Source organism: Lactuca saligna, chromosome 6, assembly GCF_052625555.1.
Source record: "Lactuca saligna cultivar CGN05327 chromosome 6, ASM5262555v1, whole genome shotgun sequence".
Taxonomy (NCBI): Eukaryota; Viridiplantae; Streptophyta; class Magnoliopsida; order Asterales; family Asteraceae; genus Lactuca; species Lactuca saligna.
Window position 1 is genome coordinate 163053298 of NC_136422.1, and position 12075 is coordinate 163065372.

General features: G+C 35.6%; 1 long non-coding RNA gene across 1 annotated transcript; it reads right to left on the reverse strand.

Moving 5' to 3' along the window:
* Positions 1-499: 499 nt before the first annotated feature.
* LOC145002011 (uncharacterized) lies at positions 500-2579 on the reverse strand. Its single transcript, XR_013661777.1, has 3 exons — positions 2132-2579; positions 941-1932; positions 500-649 (listed from the first exon to the last, which is right to left on the reverse strand). It is a non-coding gene; the product is annotated as an uncharacterized LOC145002011 (long non-coding RNA).
* Between the last annotated feature and the right edge of the window lie 9496 nt (positions 2580-12075).

Consider the following 12075-nt stretch of genomic DNA (forward strand, 5'->3'; position numbering starts at 1 on the left):
TCCACAACTAAACGAGGAACATGAAGAAAGGATAAATTAGGCAATCTAAGGCTAAAATTCTAACTACGTACAATTATACAATATACACCAAGCTAATATGAGTAACAGATTCAATCTGATAAGAACAAACTCCTACTCTAAAGGCATCACAAATTAGGCAACACTGTCACAACATTCCTACATGATCCTTAGCCTACCACTAATTAGCATGCAGTTCTATCAGCTCATAAAATATCAGCTCTACATTACTCATATTATAGATTGAGGTATTTTAAGAAACTATCGCTCCTGCTCTAGTTGATTGTACACACTACTTCACTAGTTTTTTCTCCTATAAGAATCTTCATTTCTTTGAAAAGTTTTTATGAAAATGTTCATATCTTAATTTGAGTTTGGAACTACCCTAGAGCTCATCCAAATCAGTCAAATCAGGGCTCTAATACCAAATTGTAACACATCAAATTTCAAAGTAAAATTTTCGTTTTTAAATTATCCAAAATATTGTTCATAACCAAGTCATCGAAAAAACTTAAGTGTTAAATAAAAATCATCATCACAAAATATCAGTGTGTCATCAAATGCCCAGTAACAAATCTGCCAGCGAGTGTGTACAATTAGACCTTCTCCTTCCCGTGATCCTTAGAAGTACCTGAAACACGTATAATCAACAATTGTAAGCATGAAGCTTGGTGAGTTCCCCAAGATACCACATATATCACATCATTAATAAAAAAAAACTATGGGTTATCAGCAACCCTGGGGACTATCAGTAGTCCTAGTGGGCAAACAACACGCCTTATGGGTCATCAACAACCCTGGAGACTATCAACAGTCTCAATCATACATAAACAACATAACATAGTAATAAAATTTAGACCCAACTGGTCATCACAAATACAGTTATTCTACCATACAGGTAAGAATATGTGAGGTGACTCACCTGATACTGATGATAGATAAATCTCACACCCGAACTGTCGAAACTAGACTCCTCCTAATAACACAATAATTAACCCTTATTAATAATTAATTTCCATAACTGAACTCACAAGTACAAATCCCACAACTATGCCCCTTAATGGAAAAAGACTATTTTTCCACTTCCATGGTACAAAACCGTAAATCTTGACCAAAAAGCAAAGGTCAGAAAAAGTCAACTGCCCAGTGCATACTAGGCGTACACTCCTCCTACGTATGGTGAGGTAGTTTCTGGATCTACAAGCTTGCAAGCAACACCACCTTCTGCAATAGTCTTCTTATTCAACAAAAGAGCACCAAAATAACGAACAAGCTTCAAAATCTTCACACACAAGGCTTAGGCTCGAGATCAAGTTTTGTAAGGAGTGTATGCTAATAAGGAAAGTCCAAGGGAGGCATAAGGTAGATTAAATAGGTGGAAAACCCTTAAATCTAGGGTTTAGGAATTGAGCTAGTATGCCCCCGCGTACTAGCATGCATCTTGCGATTCCAGGTCTCTCACGAGTACGCTACACGTACCATCATGTACACCTAACGTATAGGCTGAAGTGCGAATTCTTGATAACAAGGGACTGATAATGCAAAGTTAATTAGGCCAAGGGCTAAAATAGAAATACCTGAAAATTTGGATATTACACATACTAAATGCAGTCTCCCATGTGGGGAGACTCCAGATTGATATACGAGGCCACAATGTCATACTCACCCGAGAGTCCTCTTTCAAGTTGAAGAATGAGCCTCTGATCATTCACTAAACAATCTACATCATTGAGTTAACTGCCTAATTTCATGATTTTTTTGGCAATAATCTTCAAGAGATGGCATGAATTTTAATATAGGGTTATTAAATTCATGTTCTAGGGTCTTCGCTCTAAAGCCTTTGTTGTTAAGGAAAATGGGTTTGATTCGAGATCATACTTCATGGGCAATTGACTTTGTTACTAAGACGCAAACCTGTAAATCATCTGACAACGTCATAAATCCATTGTGGTGCAATCACATCAATTTTAGTCTATGTTTCATATTCTACACAAGTTTTTGTAGGAGGCTGTGTTCCGTCAATGTACGACATGACTTTGTATCCCTTGGGATGCAGTTGAAATAACTGGACCCATACAGAATATGAGACTTTTGTGCGATCAAGTACCCATACCTTTTGTTAAATTTTGGTCACGACGTAAACGAGGTGAAGAGTTTTTGGTGACATTTTCAAGCTTGATGATGTTTTCAGGGTTGCTGGAAAGAGATGGAAAAGAAAAAGTCAAACCATGGTTTTGATCTTCGGTGATTTGAGAAGAATGGGAGCTATGGTATTGAGCTTATCTCTAATACCATGAAAGCAAACGTATTTTCCCAAATTGAAATAACTTGACCCATAAAGAGTATAAGTCCTTTGTATCGTCAAGCACCCGGACCTTGTGTTGAATTTTGGTCACGATGTAAATGAGGTGAAGAGTGTTGGTGACATTTTCAACCTTGGTGATGTTTTTGGGCTTTCCAGTCATGGATGACAGCTGAAAGAGATGGAAAAGAAGAAATCAAACCACGGTTTTGATCTCTGGTGATATGAGAAGAACGGTAGCTATGGTATTGAGCTTATCTCTGACACCATGAAATGATCTCTAGTCACAATAATTCAGATATAATATACAAGACACGCTATAAAATAATGAACAAATATACACTCATTTAGAGAGGATCACTGACCAATAATACAATCTAAAATAGATAATATTAACTCTAAATATATGATACTGATACAACAAATTTTGTAGCTAATATAATCTTCTTCTGAAAGACGTGAGAAATACTTTCTAAATTTAGCAAACATCTTCTACATCTAAAAAAGTAAGAAAAAAACCACATTCTTTTTACTTCTCCATTTTTTTGCCTATATTTAAATTTTGTTACCAATTTAATCTCATATTAAATTTTATGATGAATTCATCGGAAATTTAATTTAATTTATAAGTCTATTTTTCTAAAACTTTTTTATGACCCATATTAATTTTTTTTCTTAGTCTATCTTATAAATTTATCATTCTATAACTATTAAAGACTTTTTTAGAAGTTATCTATTCATTGCAACTTGTTTTATATTTTTATAATACAACATTTTAAACTTGGATGATAACTTTTTAAAATTTTCTAACACTCTTATACAATTTTAATACAAATGCTTTTAAACAAAGATAGTTTGTGAATGTTCTAACAAAACAATAACTTTTTTTTTGCATGTTTTAACTTGATGTTTAAAATATTTTGTTTTAGAATATCTTAATACAACATTTTAAACTTGTTTTAGATTTTCTTACACTTTCATATGACTTATCTACAACAAAATTATTTTTGAATGCTATGAAAAATGAATAAAAAAAACTAAAGAGAACTATGAAACGTTATAAAAATGTTATAAAAAAGTTTACAAAAAAGGTTAAGGAAAAAGAGTTTTATGAAAATATAACAAATTTGATGAAAAAAAAAAAGTTGTACAAAAATATAACAAATTACAAAATATTTAGTTTAAAAGTAGTTTTGTAAAAACTTTATAAAGGTTTAAAAAGATTTAAAAAATTAACACCCAAGTTTAAAACATTTTATTATATATATATATATATATATATATATATATATATATATATATATATATATATATATATATATATATATATATATATATATATATATATATATATATATATATATATATATATATATATATATATATATATATAAAAGGAAACAAATCTTCAAAATGGTTGTAAAACTTTCTAAAAAACTCTTTAAAGAGTTGCAGGAAAAATAAATTTATAAATTAAACTAAATCTAATATATATTTGTAATAAATTTAACGTTTGAATCAAATTTCTAACAAAATTTATGGTATAAACCAAATAATATAAAATAAAAAAGTGTTTGACTTTTTCAACTTAAGATAACAGGCAAGCATACATAATTGAGCTATTTTCCTTGGCAACTTAAACATATTTTGAAAAGTTTATTTTCATAACTCAGATGAAACCCCTTTTTTTTTTACTGTTAGGATTTTTTCGGAACCAATATATTTCAGAGAACTCCGAGAATTCTTTTATGTGATTTTTTTCTTCTTTTAAAAATGATTTAAGACATTAAGTCGTTCATGGAGAAATGTATTCGCAAAAGACATTCGAAAAAAATGTGCAGATATCAAAATTATTTTTGACGAACATATGTATTTCTAACGTTTGTGCATCTATGCATTTTTTATATGTGTACAATTTTTTCGAGATTTTTTTTTTTGAATGCGGTTCTATAAAACCGACTTAATGTAATAAGTCGTTTTTTGTTTTAATTTCACACGAAAATTCACAGGAAATATTGGTTCGCAAAAGATTCTGATCTTATATATATACACACACACTAATTTAGAAGTACCGGATGAAAAAAACTTCTCTGTGATTCGTGAGTTTTTTCTTATTTGTTTTGCTTTATTTTTTTATTATTTATCCATATTTATCTATTATATTGGATTACAGGTGTAATGATGAGTTGTGTTTATACCATCTACGTGGTCATTTTTTGTCATCCCCACCGGTTCTGATCTTGATTTCCACAAATTTTCCACCGCCTTATAAGTTCCTTCAACTCCTTCTCACCCCGTTCTCGCTTATTCCCTGCTTCTCCACGTGAACCTCTTCAAGATCATCCGAATTTTCTTTCTAGATTTGTGGATTAACATCGTGGTCTGGAAAACCCTAGCATATAGTCGACCTCCTAGAAGCTCTTCAGATCGCTCAATTGCAGGTTCATCTTGTAGAAATTCTATTTCTTCGTCCTTGTTTGTAACTGTGTTACCCACGATGATTTGCATCTTTAGGTTTGATTTTATGCCCTAATCTTCACTCGACTGGGATTTGCTTGGTTGGCGACCCACCGTTACCAGAAACTGAGGGGGAAGGTGAAAGACCAATCGAAAGACTGAGGGCAGGAGAATCCCTCCGGCAAAAGCCCCTGTTATTCATTGGCACTTCCCAATCTACATTAGTTGAAAAGGTTTACCGTTTTAAATTCTTCAATGTTAGAAGCCCTGAGCGGCCGGTGTTAAGTTTTCAAATTATCATCATTACTTCTTCTTTTTTCACCTGCGTTACCATTTTTCACAAACTAATTTTATATTGTGAAAGAGCTTCTTGCTAGTCAGCCTCAACGATATGTGAAAAAAGGAAAGACCACGACACAACCCCCACATACTACACACATTCGTAGTTGTTTCTTTTCTCTATCAGGTTTGCCTATATTCAATTTTTTACTTTATTTCGGTCCATTTTCTTCCCTTTTTTTAACTGCATGTAACACCAAAGTTTCTTAATCCTTGTATAAGCTCATTCAATCCTTCCAAAAGACTAGCTTAACCCTTTGGTGTGGGTATTTATATATGGGTTTTGTTATTATGAATGTAAATTGTTTGATAAAATGTCTGAATGTACCAATTATACAATAACATGCGAGGACTACGAACTTTGTCTACTTATAGTGCAATATCCCAGAAAATTAGTAATAATTTTCATATTTTGTTAATTTGTTGAAACTTCAACGAAAGAAGTAAGTATCAATTTGTATTTGTATATGAAAGTTATAACATTCTTATGACTGTTTTCTATACAATAATAACGATGACAAGAAGAAGTTTAAATAGAATTAGATGGAAACCCCTAAAAAAGAGTTGGAAAGTGGTATAATCAAATGAAGCCTGTAGGTGATTATTGTTATGCATACACATTACCATTTGAAGTTTTCAAATTCTTACTAATTGTTTTGTATTACTGTGATGATTTTCTGTAGATATAAAATGGCGCCTAAGGGAGAGGCATGTGTGGAGAGCTCTCAGAATTGTCTCTTGAGTCTTGATGCATAAAAAGGAGAAAAATCCATCACTTGTTGCCACTTCATTTGTCAAACTCTTGTTTGGTGATGAATATTCCAAAGTTTTGGTATTAGCTTTCTCTCATTGCACCACACAAAACAAAAATCTCTCCTTTTTATAGGATGAAGGGCGTATTTGTAAACAAAATCTTACTGATTTATCATGCATTTACTTCCAGTTCCTGGCTCCAAAATTTGCTCATATTGTACAAAACAATTTTGGTAGGTCAACTTGAATATGGTAGGTTGTTGCAGGTATCGGGTCACATAATCATCTAGCCTTTGGTATTGAAGTTGTTGGTTTGTATCACGGTCTCTCATCTGGTTAGCTTATTTTTCAAGACACGACGAGATATTAATCAATCCTCAACCCTTTCCTATAACTTCCGATGATGTTATTGTTGTTGTGTCATTGAATTGTTCCTCAGCCTCTTAACTAAATCACTTTTCTTCTGTTTGTGAATTATGATAAAGCAAATCAAAAATTGAACAAGAAACTTGTAACGCCTGTGTTTTTGGGCTTGTCATTAATAGCAATGTATTAGTCTACATTAACTTTTGTAACCCATTTTGAAATAATAAGAATGTATTATTTGAGTATTATATGTTTTGTGCTTAGTAGTGTGGCTTAGATGAATTAAGAATAAAAAATAAGCATCAAATTAAAATAGTTGATAAAGCCGATATCTTTGGATAATGTTGTAGTAGTTGAAACAAGGTTTCCGAATATATAAAGAATGCCGAAATCCGAGTTATAACGAAGAAGTTATGATCTGTCGAAGTTTCGAGAAAGAACCGGCACGACGTCAAATGACGTAAAATACGAATTTAAGATAGAACGATACCTAGCCTTAGTAATCTAAATGAAAGTTGAAGAGTTCGTTAAACCTAGAGCGTGCGTAAAAAGAACGCCCAAATCTGACTTCTTATGAGGAAGTTATGATTTTCTAAAGTTTCGACTTAGCAGTATGCAACCCGAATACTCGATTTGAGATTGAGCGGTTTTTAGCTGAAACAATCTAAACGAGAATCGAAGTTTCGTTAATAGCAGTGAAACGATAAAAAGATAGGCGAAAACGGACGTCGGATGAAGAAGTTATGAATTTATAACGGAGTTTTCCTGTCCCGGCCTACTAAAAATAATATATAAATAATATATTTAAAATATATTATGAATAACATCAAAATTAGCCAACGGAGTCTAAACGAGAGTTGTAGATCATAATCTCACCTACACGTCGATATAAAGAACATCCAAAACGGAGTTCGTATGCGAAAGTTATGAATTTCTGAAGTTCGGGGTGCGAAACCCCAAAATTGTCAGATACGACAACGTGGCAGGCAGTGTCACGATGTGGCAAGTCTTGTGACACCTCCTGGAGTCCCCCAGATGCAACTTGCGGTGACGCATGCAATGACGACCACGCCCACGACGTGGAAAAAGGTGCCACGACGTGGCAAGGGTAAATTTTGCCCTATAAATAGATTTGAAGGGCCAGTCGTTTAGGGTTGCTATTTTCTCTCCTCTTTCTCCCGTTTTACCTCGATTTACGTGCAAAGAAGTACCCCCGAAGCCCCAGTATCGTCCCGAGACCCGAAATGAGTCCCAAAGCCCGAATATCCCAAGAAGAAAAGAGTTTTCGAGCCGAAGCTCTGCCTGCGAGAAGCCCGGTGTGTGAAGATCTTCCAGATCTACCGAAGAATACTACTTCTGCAAGTTGTAGTGCTGTCCGATCATCTTCTGATCAAGTGAGTGTATATTCCTTTTCTTCTAACACATAGATATAAAGTATCTCTGAGTGAATATGCGCTATGTGTATATAGATATATATATATTATCTGTTACTTGGAATGAATCTGTATATTTGGAACAAGTATTAAATGATTGTCTTATCAGTTTTTAAGTTGCATATGTATGCATATGTATATTGTTATCTACAAAATGTTGGGTAGAACTTGGGTAGATAGTTGAAGTGTGATAAACTGATGAGAGGCATCGATGTTGTTGATGTTGACCTAGTCATCTAGCGGAGTATGGATGACGACCACAGACTCTTTCTAGACAGTCCAGTGGAACGCTAGCAGGTTCATAACCTGTAGGTGTTGTGAACAATGTGCTCACCGGTGTACTCTATCCCCCTCATGGTTGCCTTTAGGACATCTATTGCTGAGGAAAACCCTTTGCAGTAATGTCCGTCTTGATGAAAATCCTAGATCAGGTCCCTTGTAATAGATGTTGTTTTAGGGACGTAAAGTGAGGATAACAAGAATGGGTAATCAGGTTATTGTTGGTTGGTGAAAATTAAATATAATTATTTATTGTCGGTTGAAAATCCTATATGCTCACCAGGCTCCCAAGCCTGACCCACTCAGTCTTATTTGTATTACAGGAAGTGGCACGAGGGCATAAGATGGATGAATCATCAAGTTGTTTTGTTTATGAGCCTGTATATGTATATAACTGTTGTATGGCTTGTAATATGTTGTTTATGCTTTTGTTCTGTTTATCGGAACATGACATCCCGAATATTGTTATATAATGAAAATGCATCTCTTGATGAAATGCTTTGATAAACTTTATTTTATCATGTTTTGTTTTGGGAACAAATTTCGCAACTCTTTTAAATCAAAAGGATTTACTCTGAAATTATTTTAAAAGCATAAATGAAACTAGTCTTTTCTGGCCGAGATTTTGGGGATGTCACAGTTGATATCAGAGCATTACTTTAAGCGAACTAGGAATTTGTAGGATTTCTAGACTTAAACTTAGAATGCTAAGTGAAGGTTGTTAGATGTGTGCTTGTTATATTATAGACACAAGCACTAGTTTATTTTAGGAAAGTTTCCTAAAATGCTTTTGTGTGCTAAATGTTATATGTTGTCATATATGATATTATTTGTTCGGATCTATGGTCTATTGCCGATCGGATCTGGAAACCTTATGTGTGTAAGATTCTAAGCGTATTGTTACGATATTAGAACTAGCACGTAAACGTTTCGGAGTGATAAGGATGATTTGAATATCTATCGTGATGAGGATCTAGTTTCACCTTATTCGGTGTATTGATCAAAAATGGTGAGAACAAGGAGTGGAGATGGAAACATGGACGAAAACAGGAATCAAATACCTGTAATAGAGCAAGTAGCTATTGCAGCAGTAGCACGTGAGCCAATAACAATGGCCGGAGTGCAATTGATGATTCAAATGATGTTGGATCGTCAGATGGAGGAAACTAGATGTCTGCTTAAGCAGAATCGCGAAGAACTGTCAATTCACGTTGAAGAGCCCGAAGTAAATGGAGGGCAGTCTGAAGGAGGAAACTTTAGTGGGATCATTGGTCAAGACGACCCACCGATTGTTAGGCAGAATAACCAGGATAGAGGAAATGATGTCCGTGGGTGCAAGTATAAGGATTTCATGGCATCCAAACCACCATGTCTATTTGGAAGCCCGACGCCAGTGGAAGTGATTAATTGTATCTCCGAAATGGAGACTATGTTTGAAAGATGCGAGTGCAGCAACCGACAGAAGACCACTCTTGCAATCCCTCTGTTAAAATCTAGGGTACTAAGCTGGTGGAAGTTACTAGCTGACTCAATACCCAAGGGAGAAGCTAGCAAGATGTCTTGGGAAGACTTTGTGTAACAGTTGAAATTACAATATTGCTCAGAGCAGGACCTTCTGGAAATCAATAACGAGTTTCAGAATTTGAAGAAGGGAAAGATGAGCGTTACTGAATACGCTGCAAGTTTCATGGAGAAGATGAAACTGGTTCCATACCTAGTTCCAACTGAACTAGCAAAGGTCAATAAATTTGCTTGCGGTTTACCAGTGGACTTTGGTCCAATGGTTAAGCAAGCAACGAACTTGAAAGCTACCATCTGGGCTGCTAAGAATGTTGAGACCCAGATCAGGGAAAAAGGTCTGGAGAGGTCCGAGGTTGGTGAAAAGAGGAAATTCGATGGACCTTTAGGGTCCAACAAGAAAAACAAGTTCTCGAAGTCTAGTTCGAGAGGTGGAGGAGGCGAAGCAAAATGGTGCGACAAATGTAAGAAGAAGCATCATGGAAAATGTGAGGTAGTGGCCACATGTTTTAAATGTGGAAATCCAGGGCATTATGCCAACGAATGCACACTTACTAAGAAAGTTTGCTATGGTTGCGGTGAGGAGGGTCACATGTCGAGGGACTGCCCAAAAAAGAAGGATGCATCCAAACCCAATATTCCACCAAAGCCGAAAGCAAGAGCCTTCCAGATGAAACTGGAAGCTGCTAAAGATGAAGTTGATGTCGCTTCAGGTGCCTTTCTCGTTAAGAAATTGCCTGCCTGAATTTTATTTGATTCCTGAGCCAACTACTCCTTTATTTCACATGAATTTGGTAGAAAACTAGCTTTGCCTGTCGATAGACTAGATAATGCTTAATTAGTCGAAGTTGCCAGTGGCAAGTTTGTACCTGTTAGCCATTGTACGAAAAACATCTTAATTGATTTGAATGGGAATAAGTTTAACAAGAAATTATTTCCTATCGAACTTAACGGTTTCGACATCGTGCTTGGAATGGATTGGCTTAGCACCAATGACGCCGAGATATTATGCAAGAAGAAGATAGTCAAAGTAAACCAACCAGGGAAAGAGTCATTTATGGTGTATGGATATAAATCCAGAGTAAATTCTATAATCATTTCATTGATGAAAGCCAGAAAGTGTTTGGCCAAAGGATGTACGTCGTATCTAGCATTTGTGATAGATGCTAAGAAGGAGAAAAAGGCGATGCAGAGCATTCATGTCATATGTGATTATCCGTAAGTATTTCCCGAAGATCTTCCCGGATTATCGCCTGATAGACAAGTGGAGTTTAGAATAGACTTGTTACCAGGGACGACGCCAATAGCAAAAGCACCTTACCGATTAGCACCGACGGAGATGAAGGAGCTGATGACGCAACTTCAGGAGTTATTGGACAAAGGTTTCGTTAGACCTTGTTCATCACCTTGGGGAGCTCCGGTGCTATTTGCAAAGAAGAAGGATGGAAGTATGAGAATGTGTACTGATTACAAAAAGCTGAATAAAGCAACGATAAAGAATAGATATCCGTTGCCGAGGATTGATGACATATTCGATCAGCTTCAAGGTTCGAGCTATTTCTCGATGATCGATCTTAGGTCAGGATATCATCAACTGAAAGTAAGAGAGCATGATATAGAGAAGACTGCATTCAGAACACGATATGGACACTACGAGTTTTTGGTTAATGTCGTTTGGACTAACCAATGCTCCAGCAACATTCATGGATTTAATGAACATGGTTTGTAATCCGTTCCTTGATAAATCTGCGATAGTGTTCATAGATGACATTCTGATTTACTCTAAAAGTCGAGAGGAGCATGGCAGACACTTGCGAGAAGTGTTAGAAGTATTGAAGAAGGAGAAGCTGTATGCAAAGTTCTCCAAATGTGATTTTTGGATTTGAGAAGTCCAATGGCTATATGCAAAGTCAACCAAGAAGGGATAATGGTTGATCCAACAAAGATTGAAGCTCTGATGAAGTGGGAACAACGAAATAGTCCCACGGAGATCCGAAGCTTTTTGGGATTTGCCGGATATTACCGAAGGTTTATCCAAGGCTTTTCTTCGATTTGCTAGTCCATTAAAAGCTTTGAGCCACAAAGGAGCTACTTATGCTTGGAGTGATAAGCATAAAGAAGCATTCGAGAAGCTAAAGAAAAAGCTATGCGAGACACCGATACTTTCTCTACCTGATGGAGTCGAAGACTTCGCTGTTTATAGCGATGTGTCTAGTGTTGGATTGGGTTTTGTTTTGACCCAAAGAGATAAGGTGATCGCGTATGCATCTTGACAGCTGAAAGAGCATGAAAAGAACTACCCGACTTATGATTTGGAGTTGGCAGCGGTAGTTTTCGCTCTAAAATTATAAAGGCATTACCTCTATGGCACGAAGTGTAAACTTTTCACTGATCATAAGAGTGTCCAATATCTCTTTAGTCAGAAAGAATTGAATATGACACAACGATGCTGGCTAGAATTACTTAAAGACTACGACTGTGAGATACTTTACCACCCCGGTAAAGCAAATGTTGTAGTTGATGCTCTCAGTCAGAAAGTTAGTCTTGAAAGGAAAATGCCAAGAGCGTTGAGAATAGAAGTTGTCTCGACCATTGTGGAGAGTATAAAGA